Genomic DNA, 15,988 nt, shown 5'->3' with positions numbered 1-15,988 from the left:
CAGACTTCTTACCACTGACCTGGTAGGTCCTTGTACAGGGTGAAGGCAGTTCTGTGGTTCTGGCCTCATGTCTGCAGATTTCCTAGCTGGCTGGTTGAACCCCATGGTCATTGTTTCCAGGCCTTGTGGAAGCAGGGCTTACAATCATGCCATTTCCACCAAGTGCCATGGCCTCCCAGACCTTTCCACCAGGAATATCGCTGAGAAGCAAGCTCCCTGTGGTTTTGATCTCTGGTGGCCTTGGCCTGCAGTAGCTTGAAGCAGGGTTTCGGTTCCTGGCCAGAGACTGAAGGCAGGCCACGGCAGTGAGAGCACTGAATCCTAGCCACTAGACTACCAGGGACCAGTGGCCAGTGACAAGGCCCTGGCCTGTTAGTTGCATAGAAATGAATTTCCACATAGAGACAGGAAGTAGTGAAACAAGTAAAGTATTTATTAGGAGGAAAAAGAGTACGTGTGGATAGATACATGGGCTGACTCAGAGAGAGCCATGCCTTCCTGGTAGTCTGAATCACTTTTATGGGGCATTTCTTCCAGGTTTCCTTTGACCAATCATTTTGACTTGCCTGGTTCTGAGTCCGTATTTGGTCTATCTCAGGGTCCTCCCATGTGTGCACACGCATCTCTTAGCCAAGATGGATTCTAGTGAAGAGGGCTATGGGTAGGTTGACATCACTTACTATGAGGTGACGCCCCCTCCCTTTTGACCTCCGAGGAGCCTTTCTGCGCATGTACAGTCAAGAAGGTCTCCTTGACCACGAGAATGAGAAATATGTAGTTTTTTTACCTCTTATCTGTGCAGGGATCAGCTTCTCCTCCCTCCTGCTGCTCAACCTGGGGCCCATCTATCTCCTACCTCAGTTTCTGTGAAGCTTAAGTGGAGGACAGTAAGGGCCCAACCAATGAAAACTGGGGTCAGCATTACTATTACTATTATTGTTGTCAGGGAAGGGTCTTTCCTACCTTAAACAAACTAATATGGCAGCCTCTGGACTCAGACCAAGCTGAATGTAGATCCTGACTCTTGCATTTGCAATAGTATCTTGGGTGAGTCATGTGTCCTCTCTGAATCACAGTTTCCTCATCTGTAAAGTGGGTACATTGGTACCGACCTCACACGATTTTATGAAGGTCAAAAGAGATATGAATTGCCTAGGAGAGCAGACATTCACAGAGGTTGAAACCGAGCAGGGCCCTGTGGGGCTCACGGGCACAGAGACCCTTTGGGCCCCCCATTTCTTGTAAGCAAGACTCCAGCCGCCATGACCTTCCCCGAGTTCCAAAGGGCAGATTTGAACAGTTGCTAATCAAGGGAAGAGCAGCCACGAAACCACCTGAGGCAAGATTAAAGCTCATCAAGATTAGGAGACCCTGAAAACACCCTAATCTTGTCAGCAAACCCACCCTTGGAGATGACCAGACCCAGTGCTGTGGCCGGTTTTTGAAACTTTGCAGAAGAAAGAAAAATGCAAGACTGTTACTGCCTTGATCCTTATCGAATACCCCTGACCATGAGACCCAACTCTAAGACCTCTCCCTATTCTCCAGGGAGGGGGTGAGGGGGGTCACAGTTCTTGAGGCCCTAGCCTGCTGTGTTCCCTCTTTGCCTGGCAAAGAATAAAGCCACCCTTTCTTTCTCCTCCAAAACTCTGTCAATGTTTCTCATTTGGGCATCAGTGTACAGAGTGCCAATATTTTTGCATCAAGGTAAATGCCCCTCCTTTTCCCCCGAAGAAGTGGCAATTTTGGCAGCATGAAAGTGGATGGGCTAGGAGATATTTGGAGGCACAAAGACCCCTAAAGGAGAGCTTGAGACACAGTACATGGGCAACCACCTCGAGTCTGCCAACTGGCCCACCTTTCCAAGGACCCAAACCTTCTCCTCCAGAGAAAGAGCTCTCCTGGCCCTTCCCCACTGGGACTCAGTGAAGAGAGTAGCATTGCTCTCATTTACAGGGGCCAGACGAGTCTGTCCAGGTAAGTCTATGGACATAGACATACAAACCAGAGAACAGTCAGCCCTTGAAGGGAAGAATCTCCCCAGAAACCAGAGTCTCTTCCAGTGTACCCTCTCTTCAGTCAATTAGCTGAAAGAGACTCGGGACTGCAAAAGTAAGCTCCCCCCGACATCATTAGCCCCTCCACCCCCTCTCCCCACTCCCGCCCCGCCACCCAGAGCCTCAGCTGGATCTTTGGTTGTGTTGGTCTCCACAGCAAAACAGTGAACTCCTCCATGGCCAGAACTTGCCTCTCTGCCTCCCTAGAGCCTCCTGCAGTGCCCAGCACAGCACAGACACTCCATAAATGTTTGCTGAAATGAACTGCCACGTACCAGCGGTGCTGCCTCCACTGAGTCTCTGGGATCGAGCAGTGAGCTTCGAGCATAGAGCATCCAAGCTGCCAGATCTCACTTCCTCCCCAGAAAGAGGCTGGCAGTGGCTCCGCTGCATCTTCCGAGGTCCCCTTATGTGCAGGAAAAGTAAGAGCTTCCCTCCTGATGCTTATTAACTTCAGTGTATCTAATTATCATCTATACAGTTGGGTAAGTTTGAATCGCCTGACCTCCCTGCATCAGTTTCAGGGTTTTAAACGATTGACAGCTCCAATTAGCTGTGATTAGAAAGGATTAAAACCATCCAACAGGCAAGTTTTACAGATAGACCCTATGGTTTCTACATCTTCATTTAAGATGGTGGGGCCACTGTGGGCTTGGTGGACAATGGCAATCTCACGTTATTCTTTCCCTCTGGGTCTCTCTCCCTCTCTACTTATTTATTTATTTATTTATTGGCCACACTGCGTGGCTTGTAGGATGTTAGTTCCCGGACCAGGGGTCGAACCCAGGCCCTCGGCAGTGTAAGCCTGGAGTCCTAACCACTGGACCACCAGGGAATTCCCAAAGTCAAAGTTGGGTCTTTTTTTTTTTTTTTTTTGGCAGTATGCGGGCCTCTCACTGCTGTGGCCTCTCCCGTGGCGGAGCACAGGCTCCAAATGCGCAGGCTCAGCGGCCATGGCTCACAGGCCCAGCCACCCCGCGGCACGTGGGATCTTCCCGGACCGGGGCACGAACCCGTATCTCCCTCATCGGCAGGTGGACTCTCAACCACTGCGCCACCAGGAAAGCACCCCTCTCTCTTTAAAACAGACCTGGGAGGAGAGCCAGGCCTTGTAAGAGAGGACCCTTCTTGCTGATGTGAGGACCAGCCCAGCCTTGGTTTGCGTCGTGTTGAGTTTGGCAGTTGATAATGGAAAGGAGCGAAATTCTAACGAGAGAGTGAGGAGTGGGGGAGGGTGTAGGGAAAAAAAAATTTTTAATCTTTAAAAAGCTAAAATTGCAGAGGCTATAATCCCTATTGCAAAGGCTCACCAGGAGCATAGACATAATGAATCTGGCTCCCCAGCACTTTATCCTGCTTTTGTTTACCTAACAGTTTGACAATGCATATTTATGCACATCGGCAGTGGGGCTGCGTTGGTTGTTCATTAATTAGCATCTGATTCCTCCTGTGTTAGCTAGGCTTCCAGAATTCGGGCTAATTTGATAAACAGTTGATTTTCCCCTCAAAGTTCTTTAATGTGCTGTCTTAATTGGGATTGAACCCGACTCAGGCAGGCAGCAGGGCCTGGCCTATGAGGCAGGAACCCCACAGGAAGATGAGAAGGGGTCAAGCAGATAGACAGGACAGGAAACTAAGCCCTGAGAGACCTTAGAATCTCGAAGATGCCCTAGAGGTCATCCAGGCCCACCTGGGATTAGGATGTAGCAAACGTTTGTGGATTTCCAACCTCACCTCCCTTTGGGTGGTATAGAAGTCTCCATATGCAATAGGCTCATTTAATCCTCACAAAGGCCTAATAAAACACATTTATGGAGCATTATCTGATTTCATCCTCATATTAACTATCGTATTAGAATCAGCCCATTTTACAGATGTGGGAGACGTGGCTCAAGGAAGCCTGGTTAAAAATGCCTAAGCTAGGGCTTCCCTGGTGGCGCAGTGGTTGAGAGTCCGCCTGCCGATGCGGGGGATACGGGTTCGTGCCCCGGTCTGGGAAGATCCCACATGCCGCGGAGCGGCTGGGCCCGTGAGCCATGGCCGCTGAGCCTGCGCGTCCGGAGCCTGTGCTCTGCAACGGGAGAGGCCACAACAGTGAGAGGCCCGCCTACCACACACACAAAAAAAATGCCTAAGCTAGTCGGATTCAATGCCGACTGGACTCCATGGCCCTCACCCTCTTGCCAGCTTTGCTGACTAAGAGGCTGCAAACACCAGCAGCAGAGCTCAAAGAAGCAAACTGATGGGGGATGGAAATGCCTAGGGAGTGTCGGGGGGCCCACAGGACAGCGACCCTGGAGGAGGCTGACGTCACACTTTACTAACCTGTTCTTAGCCCATGGCCTCTGCTGGGAAATAGCAGCAGGAAAAGACTGCAGGGTCTGGACTGGAGGAAAGGCAGGGCAGCGCTGTCAGTGCAGCATGAAGTGATTGGTTTGGTGGGTTTTTCTTCTGTGATACTTGGGAGCAGAAGCCGCAGCTCTATGAACAGATACGGTCCCTGGACAGCAGTGTCTGGGCCCAGCTGCTCTCACCTTGAAACACCCATTTGCTCCAGGCCCTGGGAAGACTGCAGCTCGGCTGGCGCTGCTGTGCCTGACCCCCCTTCATCTCACCTCCTGCTACTTGTGAGGCCCTTTGCCCTTGTGCATCAGACCACGACACGGGCACACGCACACTCACGCACACACAGAGACACGCACACGCGTGCACACACGTGCAGGTGACACCCTTCCTCTCCGTCTGCTATTCTGAGCTCTGGCACCTCAGCTGACCGCACCCTCTGGCTGCACTCCAACCCGAGCTTTATTAATACATCCATCCAGTGCGCATCTCACTCACTGAAGGAACGCTCCGATGCTGCTGTTTTTAGCCACATGAGTGTGAGGGGCAAGGAAAGCACAGGAAACTTTTGTCCCCGAAGAAACTGCACGAGTCACGCCCACAGCCGCCTGGCGCTCCCGGGGAAGGGAAGCCCCTCCCCGCAACCCCCAGCTGGGAGCTGTCCCCTCCCCTAAGCCTGTGTCCTAGCCTGGGCTCAAACTTGGAAGTCTGCAGCCCCAGTTCTCACAGGTAAACAGTTGGCAGTGATGGGATGAAAACTGATGGTGACGTGAAATGAAATCGCATTCCCCCACTCAAGGCTCTGGAAAGCAGTCCGTTCAGGTGTTTTCTCTTCTCCTGATTCATATTATCCTCATTTTGTTTGCAGAAGGACGCAAAATGTGAGCAGCCCGGCCTCTACAGGTTAAATCCACTTACTTCCGCAAGCCAATCGTGGGCATCCCAGCCCAGCATCCCTTCCCTGGGCCTGAGAGGCCTTAGAACAGAGCGGCTCATTAACAAACCAGCGGTAGCTGCCTGAATCCCTGCATCCCTTTAATTCCCCCCAGAATCCAAATGGAGGCTTTGTTTCAGAGGGAAGGAAAGCAAATAGTTGGTCACCAAGCCGTCAGGGATGAGGGTCTCCACCAGCAAACACAAAGGGGGCCAGGGTCAGGGTCTGGCTGGGATTAACCCTTTGAGTTTCAAGTGAGAAATGGCTACATACACACACACAAACACACACACACACACACATACACACACACACACACACACACACACACACACACACACCCTAACTGGCCCCTCTGAGCCCTGATGCTGAGCGAAGCCAAAAGGTCTCATTAAGCCCCCCGACTGCACCACGCAGAGCAAGGTTGTTGGGGGGCTCTGAAAGATTTGAAAATTAAGACAACAAAACCCAAAAAACCTGTGATCACAGCCCTGCTGTGAAGAAGATCGCGACCACATTAAGAGGATAAGCTTAAGCCACGTGGAGAAAACCTGGTATTGGAATCCCAGATCTGCCTCCACACCCTTCTGACACTAGCCTCGTAGGGAGGGAATCATCCCATCTTATTAATAACTTCCCCACCTGCTCAGTCCTCTTAGCTCTGTTTTGGCATTTTTGTCAGGTAGGGAGGGAAGGGATTATAATTCCCAGTTTGCAGAGGAGAATCAGAGGATCAGAGAGGCTGAGTGATTCTTCTAAGTTTGCCCAGCAAGAAAGTGCTAGAGCTGGGCTAGACACTGCCCGTGCCTGCCACCCCACAGTCGACCTAGGAAATACCTTCAAGACGGAGGTGCCTCACAGGTGTCCCCAGCTCTTCCTCACAGAGGTTCCCTTGAACTGGTCCCAGAATGTAGCTTATAACAGATTTGGGTGACTTCTGTTCTGTCACCTTGACGTTTTTTCCACCTCAATTCTGCTTCTATCAGAATGCTGCTTTTGGAGGCAGCTGGGCAGCAGCGGACCTTTCAGGTGAGAGGTGACCTCCCTGACCACTTGCCTCTCCCACCTGTCACAGGACAGCATCCTGTTCTTTTCCACGCTTGGCTACTTGTGGCTTCTGGGTGCCTTAGGCTGCTGTTTTGCACAGAGCGCCAGGTCCACTGCACACCGGGGAGGATGTATTGGGGGGGGGTGGAGGGGGACAGACGGACAGCCTCCTGGGATATGAAAGGCCACCTGAGAAGACCTTCCCTTGCCTCCCTTGGTACCACCCCTCCCACTAGGAGATGAAATGTACTTGAAAGAGGTGCTGGCTACTGCTTTGCCTGAGCTAGGATATGGCCTCAAGCTATTTACAAAACTTTGTTACTCCCTTACAAGAGAGGTTTGTTTAACCGAAATACACCCAGAGCCTCATTTTGATGTAACACCACACAACTGAATAACTGTTCTGTTCTCCCGAGTTACCTGCACACTGCCTCCTACTCAGCCCATCATAGATGCCCAAAGGCCACGGAGGGGTCAGGGCTCACTGCCTCTTTCCAGACTTAACTCATTCATGCCTTGTTACTTGCTTTTTATTCATTTTGCCTTAAAAAAAAAAAAAAAAAAAAAGTCTGTCCACCATTATAAAACAAACACCTTCCAATTTCACTCTACTCCTGCCCCCAACACAGCCCTTCCCCCCCCCACCCCCCACCCCCACCCACTCACACAGCCTCCATCAGGAGCAGCATCTTCTGAAAAGGGCCACGGAATGGAGGATCACCAGGGGCGTCTGCTCCTTTCCTCAGGAAACATCCCCGGGTGTGTCTTAGGCAGTAAGATACAATTCTCTCTGCAGAGGTTCTTTTTTTTAAAAAAAATAAATTTTATTTATTTCTTTATTTATTGGCTGCGTTGGGTCTTCGTTGCTGTGTGCGGGCTTTCTCTAGTTGGGGTGAGCGGGGGCTGCTCTTTGTTGCGGTGCGCGGGCTTCTCATCGTCGTGGCTTCTCTTGCTGCGGAGCATGGGCTCCAGGCGCATAGGCTTCAGTAGTTGTGGCACGTGGGCTCAGTAGTTGTGGCTTGCAGGCTCTAGAGCTCAGGCTCAGTAAGTTGTGGCGCACGGGCTTAGTTGCTCCGTGGCATGTGGGATCTTCCCAGGCCAGGGCTCGAACCTGTGTCCCTTGCATTGGCAGGCAGATACTTAACCACTGTGCCACCAGGGAAGCCCCTCTGATGAGGTTCTTGAACACAGCCAGAAAAGCCTTTCTGTTTCAAGAGGCTTTTAAAGATCGATGGACTGTGCCTGTATCTGTTTTATTGTACCAAAGTGCTCTCGGATGTGTAGCATCCGAAAAGAAGAGAGCGATCAATAAGGCAAGGGTACCAAGAGCACATTAATTATCAGGGAACACTGCCCAATCCGTCACTGGGGCCACTGTAGGGCCAAGAATGAACTCTGGGGAGTGAGAATGACCTGCTTCCGTCACCCCACCCCCATTCAACACTTTGTGGCAAATTCAAACGTTTTCAGTTCTCAGTCCTTTAAGGGTATGTCATACCTGTGTGCATTGGTAAGGCAGGTAGTCACTGTTAGGATGAGGATGGGGAAACAGTAGAGATATACCTGCCCATCTCAACCTTTGGGAGTAGAGGGTGAAGAAGGCCAAGGCTTTGGGGATATCCTCTAAGTGGGATTCGCTGAGACCCAATGAACGTGATGCTCAGGGAACAGAAATGACATCTGCTATCCTCTGACAACAGCCCTAAAATGCTGAGTGACCATATTATTTACAACACTAACCAGGATACTTTCAGGAGTGAAAGAGGTCACCATTAGTAGTTAATATTTGCACTGGGATCTGTCCCAGGCTAGCCAGTAACATGTTCTATTGTCTTATTTTTTCCTTCTAAAGCAAGCCACTACCTTCAGCAGATTTGGCTCTAAGAAAACACACACACTCACACACACACACACACGACTATCTTTGAATCAGAAATTCCAATTATAAATGGTCAGGATGGTGAAGTTCGGCTTGACAGAACTGGGGGTAAATTGACGGTAATCAGGACACGGAGCTCAACACGGTACAACAGTGAAAGGCTGCCCTCCATGACCAGTAAATACTAGAAGGCAAGATCTTCTCACATCAACAGGAGGGAACAGCCCCAGTCTACACTGGGCCAGCCGCACAATCCATCCTCTGCACCCCCCACCACTTGGCAATGAACCCAGGTCCCTACTTCATTGGGACTACCCCGACGTCTAGTGGGATATCCGTCAACTTCCCACCCGCAAATGGACGAGCCCATCTTTATCTGGTCCCGCAACCCCTGTCACCAGGGAGAGGGTCCCCTTCCTCATAGGAAAGGCCAGTTCCTCTAAGTGCTTTCTAGACCCAGCCCACCCCCTTCTAAGTAGTCTTAATCGTATCAATCACCCTGCCTCTGTCCCCTGAGGCTTTAAATTCTCCACCCCACTAATCAATCCCATAGGCGTTTGAACATGCTCTATATCTCTCTCATTAATAATAGTAATAATAAATTTTTTTAATGTCTAGATCTTACATCATCCTCTTGTTAGCTCTATAGTTCTTTTTGTCACAGCCAAACAACTCAAGAAAAAAAAAATTGTTTCTACTTTGTGTCTCCACTTACCCACCTCCCATTCATGCCCCAGTCTGACTTTTGCCCCATCTCAACACCGAAACAGCTCTCAGTAAACAGCTCTCAGCTCTCAGCTCTCACTAAATCCACTGGACATTTTTCAGTTTTCCTCTCACTTGACCTCTTAGTATCTTTGAACAACCCAGTTGACCACTCTCTCCCTCCCTTCTTGAAACACTCTTGTCTTGTGGCTTCTTTGGCACCACAGAAAATTCTCCTGATTTTCTTCCTACTGTTCTGGTCACCTTCTTCTCAACTCCATTCCAGCCTTCTAACGCTACTCAACCTTCACCTGTTGGCTCTCTCAGGCTCTCCCATGCCACATTTCCTCTTCTTTCTGCTCACTCCCTAGGTGATTCCTTTCCTCTTATGGCCCCAATGAGCATCTCTACACCACTTTGGATCTCTAAGCTCCAGAGCCTGAGAACCATATGTCCAAGGCTGGCTTGCAATGTGCTGCCTGCACACCGTTCAGCACAAGCATCTCAAACTCAAGATTCTGCTCTGATGGGCCCCATGTCAAGAAAGCATCACTTTCTAATCCTCCTAGCCAGTCATGATAGAAACTCAAGAAACATCCTTCAGATGTCATCCTCATGCTTCGTATCTGATCCATAACCAAGTTCATGCTTCGTATCTGATCCATAACCAAGTTCAGTTGTTCCTTCTAAGTTTCTCTTAAAACTACTCTATCTCCCTGCTACAGCTCTATTCCATCTTGATCATATTTCTTCACCTGGACTCATGTAATAGCCCCCTTATTTGTCTTCTATATCTACTCTCTCCCCAGAGCAATCTATCTATCTATCTATCTATCTATCTATCTATCTATCTATCTATCTATCTATCGTCTATCTATATATTACATATATATACACACACACATACATACACACGTATATACACACATAAAGTCATTGCTCCTTTGGCTTAAAACTTTTCAAAAACCGATATCCTTACTATGATGTACAAACTCCTACTCGATCTAAGACCCCTTTCTTGCAGCTCCAATCTCATCCCATCCCTTATCCCCAAGTCATTGTTTTCCAGAAACGCTGCTTTCTTATTTCCTCAAACATTCCAACTTCTAGCCTCAGGGAGCCTTCTCTGTGGTTCTAATTCTCTCTATTCCATTCTCACTGAAGTTGCTTCATTTCTACCTATCCTTCCAGTCTTAGCTTAAATGTCTCACTTCCCCGCCCTCAATTAAGTGCCTTTGCATTTTGCTTTTATGGCATCCTATAATTCCATTTTATTGCACATATAATAACCATGCTAAAGAATTATCTGTTTATGTGGGTCTTTCTTAGGAGACTAAAAACTCCATGACAGCAGTACTTATTTTACCTGTATATCCCCATGTCTATTATATAGTAGATGCTCAATAAAAAGTTGATGAATTAATGAATGTCACTTTTTTAAAATAATGAAATAAATTGGAGTCTGTTCAGAAGAGAGAGACCACAGAGAAAAGGGGTCTTAAACAATGCCATGATACTAAAGAACACTGCAACAATACTTACTGTCAGTCAAGTACTTCTAAGCACTTCACTTATATTGCCCTGATTAATCCTCAGAACAATCCTTTCAGTTTTACTGTTACAATCCCTTTCTCTTGTGTGGGAGAGTTGAGGCAAAGAGAGACTAAGTTCCCTCAGGGTCATACACACACACACAGTTAATAAGTGGGGGTCGGAAGTTAACACAGACAGGCTGGCCCCTGAGTCTGAACTCTTACCAACTCCACTATACCATTTCTAGAAGAACAAAGGGATATCCTTCTGGAGGAAAGAAGGAAACGTTCTTCAAATGCATTAAGCACTGACATGCGGAAGTGGAAAAAGAAAACTTATTCTATGTTGACTCGGGGGATAGAATTAGAACCAATGGTGAATTGAATATAGGGAAACAAATTTTGCCTCACTGTAATGGGCAAAAAACTTATAATAACTAGATCTGTCCAAAAATAGAATGGACTACCTCAGGTGGAGGTATTTAAGTAAAGGCTAGAAATCAGTTGGACATATAGAAGACAGATATTAAGTGAGCAAGTTGACTGGACCATTTGATGCCTATTGCAATCCTGACAGTCTACACAATTTATCTCCCACATTTCATGCATTTCCATTTACTGAACAATGATAAATATTTTCGGCACCATGGCCATGAATCTCAATTATCAATAAAAAGATAGCATTAATTTACTATTTAATAAGGTGGCTTCCTCAAATTCTTTTTGAATGAGGCAGGGGCTGAAATTTTTTGAATAATTAATTGAATACAAAGACAGGTGAGTGGACTCATTTTAGAACAATTTGAAAAAAAGAGAAAGGTTTCCAGGTTAACCCACATCCAATCAGAAATTCAATTAACCAGGACAAACATTCCTCCCAACATTTCAGTGAATCCAAGTTTTCACACAGAGCCTTTCTCCCCCCTCTAGTCTTTTAGCCACTTTGTCTGAGGGTGGTTTTACATGTTTGTTTACAAAATACACCATAGACTGGGAAAAAAATCTCACTGGTCTAGCCTGTTGTTCCTCTGCTTCTAAAGTAATTTTGTGATGGGGGTAGGGGGCAGAAATAAAAAAGAAAACAGGAAAAAAAAAAAGGAACTGCTAGGAGAGGCCTAAACACTGCAATTTTCCAACCATTTTCATCCAAATTGTCTGCAATTTCCCGGTGGCCCAGGCTCCAAATTACGAGTGAACGTGATGGTAGTAATCCCACTAGAGCTCCAGTGCTGTTGCCATTATAACAGCCAGCCCCACAACAAAACATGCAGCTGCGCACCCTGCCAAAGCAGCCGAGTCTCTGCCAAGGCAGAGTCCACGTTTAAAGCAGGGCAAGCCTGAGGAAACGTTGCCCAAATCCCTTGTCTCACTTTTCTCGCTTCTGGAAAGAGTCCTCATTTAGGTCTGCAGGAAGCAGAGTCTGAGACATCCATTTCAGGCATTACAAACTCCCTCTCTTCATTGCCTCTCTTCCCATGTCTTTACAGATGAGAAAACTGAGGCCCAGAGAGGTGAGGTGACTTCCCTGAGGTCACACAGCAAGTTACTCTAGCAATAAGGTGGACACTTGGAGCTGCTAGTATCACTTCCTTCTCTGCCTCCTTCTCTCTGACTGACCTGGAAGAATTCATCTCTTTGCCAAAGCACCTTACCTGTCCATGTGAGACTAAAAGGAGAAACAGAAATAGAATTTAGAAAATTCAGTGTTTTTTCCCTAGGAAAGTCAACTCTAGGACCCTAGAGAATAAAATTCACCCATAAACGGGAAAGAAGTCACATACCTAATGGAATGTGAATATCGTGAGCCAATGAAAGTTCATTAAAATTAATAATGAAGCTGACAATTAAACACATAAATACATGGCGTGGCAAGCATTAAATCTAATTATTACATCTCTGGAAATCAATTTGTCCATGCAGTTATTAATTTATGGCTGTCATTAATTACCAATGACAAGATCAATATGCAGCTACCACTTGGCTGCTGCTGCACGTTGGCTGAGGAATGGTGATGCTGGGTCTCCTGGAGAAACCAGTTATGAGCTCTTTCGCAAATTTGATCCAGTAGGAAGAGTTCTGAGCTATGGTTCAGAAAATCTAGCTTCTCTACCACTGAAGTGTGTGTCCTTGCATAATCTTACCTTAGTGATTCCCTGTTTCTGTGTGTGACGCCAGGGCATAATTTTAATGTCATCTACTCTGTGCCATCACTTCTGATGCTGGAGTCAGTTAGGAACAGATTCAATATCCATTCTTCCACCTCCTATCTGTGCGATACTGGGCGTGTTATTTAATCCTGCTATTTCCTTATGTAAGACAAGAGGATTGATGAGGGTATCACAAACAGAACCTACAGAGCAGGGCCAGGAACATAGCAACCATTATTATTATTTACCAAGTTTTATCAGCCTGTTTCTCTGCAAAGGTGAAGTTTCATTCATAAAGATAATAATTAATAATAATAAGTATATATATATATGGTATAGCTTATTATTATCCTGATTCTTCTAACCTCTCAAGGTTGTAGGGTGGGCAGGAGATCAACAAAATATAAAAAAGCATTTGGGGCTTCCCTGGTGGCGCAGTGGTTGAGAGTCCGCCTGCCGATGCAGGGGACACGGGTTCGTGCCCCGGTCCGGGAAGATCCCACATGCCACGAAGCGGCTGGGCCCGTGAGCCATGGCCGCTGAGCCTGCGGCATCCGGAGCCTGTGCTCCGCAACGGGAGAGGCCACAACGGTGAGAGGCCCATGTACCGCAAAAAAAAAAGCATTTTGCAAACTGAAAAGCACTGTAGCAACTGAAGATTAATGCTTCTTCCTGATATGGGGGTGTGGGGGTGGCTTTTGAGGGCCTGGACTTAGAGCAGCATCTCTTTCTCCACCAAGTACTTCAGATGGGAAAGCATGGCCCATCCAGCATCCCTGTGCAATTCCTTCTGGGTGGGCAACATTGAATCTGCAATGATCAATCATTAGAACCAGCCTGATCCCTGAATAAGGCTGTTGACTGTCACTTCAGATGACAGGAAAAGGCACTTCCAACTTTCACAGTATATGCCTAACTATTTTCTGATAGGAGATTTATTTCCAAGAGTAAGAGAGAAACACAGACCTCTTGGTGTTAAAAGGCATTGACACTAAAGTATAAATGTTCTCAATGTCTTGGAAGATTAAGAAGACAATCCAAAGAGATGACAAGACTTCAAAGGGACGGCTGGAGGACTCAAAAAATAACTTTGCCAGCCTTCCAGTTTTGCGCAGGCAACTCTGTTATCAGGTGTCCACCTCATCCACCCAAGGTTCTGTGCGTGTATCCTTTGAGTGGATCAAGAACGCATCTCTCCCACTCCCGGCCCCTCCTCTCCCATGCAGCCCTGGCACGTGGACCAGTCTCCCCAGTGTGGAGTTTCTGGAGGGCATACAACCAAGCTAACAAGTAACTATACTCTCAGAGTGCTTGATATTTCACAATAATCAAATTGGCTTTTCTGGAGAACCTGGAGATTAATGAAACTATGTACTACCTCCCCATCACCCCCTATCTGAATAAAAAGGCTCGTTTGATTGTTCACTTCAAGGGAGGAAAATGAGAGAGATGTAACTTCATACAGAGCTAAAACACTCATCTTAAATCATCTCCTCTGGACACAGCTCACTGGGGCTGCACAGGGCTTCTCAATCTAAGAACACAAGAAGATGGAGCTGAAAGATTTCAGCACATGCCGACTGGACAGTTCCCCAGTCTCTGGCTTGAGGATTCCAGGGTGCAGCCTCTTCCATATTACCTAGGAGGCTGGTCCTGTTTTCTTTTTGCCTCCAAAAGAGTGAAAGACAAACCTTGCAAAGCGCTCTGCTCTGTTAACAGTGCCAGAACCTCCAGATTTCTCTTTGTACCTGTTCACAGCTTGTTACAGTTTATGCACTGGAAAGTGTTTCTCTTTTAATTGATACCAAGGGGCTGCTTGCTCCTTTAAAGTGATTCAGGACTGGCACCGCTCATTAAAGGAGAGAATAGAAGGTGGCGCTGAGATGCAGCTAATTATGTCAGGCTTGAGAAGAAGGGCAGGTGAAGGCTTTTCATCCGAGATCTTTGCAGATTGCTAAACTAAAAGAATGTCTTGTGCTGATAAACAGGTTGGAGCCAAGCAGTGAAGCACAGCTACTGGGAGGTCAAGGCCAGGGATGCTGGGGAGGTTTTTACTGTCACAGTGAGCTTTAGGAAGTGGTGAGGAGAAGGATGGAAGAGAGGGGGCTTGGGAGGGGTAAAGTGTCCCTTCATCTCCCTGCATAACTGGAAAAAGAGGGACCAGCCAAATATAGCCCATAGGCCAAATTCAGCCTGCAGCCTGTTTTTACATATTTTAATAGTTGGGGGGTGGGGATAGAACAAAAAGAAGAAATAATATGACATAACATGTGAAATTCAAATTTCAGTGCCACAAAGTTTTATCAGAACAGATATTACTGACACATTATCTATGGCTTCTTCTGTGCTGTAATAGCAGAGTGGAAGAGTTTCGACAGAGACAGTATGGCTCATAAAGTTTAAAATATTTACTCTCTGTCCCTTTACAGAAAACATATGATGTCCCTTGGCCTAAAGTGAATGAGAACAGCTGGGGTGAGTGTTGGACAGTAGCTGTGAGATATGGAAATTTCTCTGGACCCAGGGTTAGGAGATCTGTTTTTGAAGCCTATCTCCAACTCTGGAAAAAAAAAATCACATCCATCTCTGAGCATTTGTAAAATGGAAATAAACAATACATATTCCATGAATGTTGTTCTGAAATTTAAATGAGATGAGATACATGGGAGGGAAAAAACTTGGCACGATGCTTGGTGTAGAGTAGATAAGATACTCAGTAAATAATGACAGGTAGCATTATTCACAATAGTCAAAATATGGAAACAACCTAAGTGCCTATTATGGCTGAATGCATAAAGAATATGTGGTATTTATGTAGGATGGAATATTATGCAGCCATGAGAAAGAAAGAAATCTTGTCATTTATGACATGAATGGTTCTTAAGGACATTATGCTAAGTGAAATAAGTCAGACAAGAAAGATATATACTGTATGATATCACTTACATGTGGAATCTGCAAAAGCTGAACTCATAGAAACAGAATGTAGAATGATGGTTACCAGGGACTGGGGGCTGGGGGAAATGGGGAGATTGTGGCCAAAGGTACAAACTTCCAGTTATAAGGTGAATAAGTTCTGGTGATCTACTGTACAGAATGGTGATTATAGATAATTCTGTACTATATACTTGAGAGTTACTAAGAGAGTAGATCTTAAATGTTCTCAACATAGAAAAAGAAATGGAGGTATTAGCTAACACTGTGTCAGTAATTATATTGGAATACACAAGTATATCAAATCAACATATTATATACACCTTAAAGTTACGCAATGTTATATGTCAATTATATCCCACTAAAGTTGGAAAAAATAAGAGAATGAATTTTTTAAAATAAATTCACAT

Source organism: Kogia breviceps, chromosome 8 (genome assembly GCF_026419965.1).
Source record: "Kogia breviceps isolate mKogBre1 chromosome 8, mKogBre1 haplotype 1, whole genome shotgun sequence".
In the NCBI taxonomy this organism is placed as follows: Eukaryota; Metazoa; Chordata; class Mammalia; order Artiodactyla; family Physeteridae; genus Kogia; species Kogia breviceps.
The sequence above is the reverse complement of the archived record's forward strand: the minus strand, read 5'-3'. Positions refer to the sequence as shown.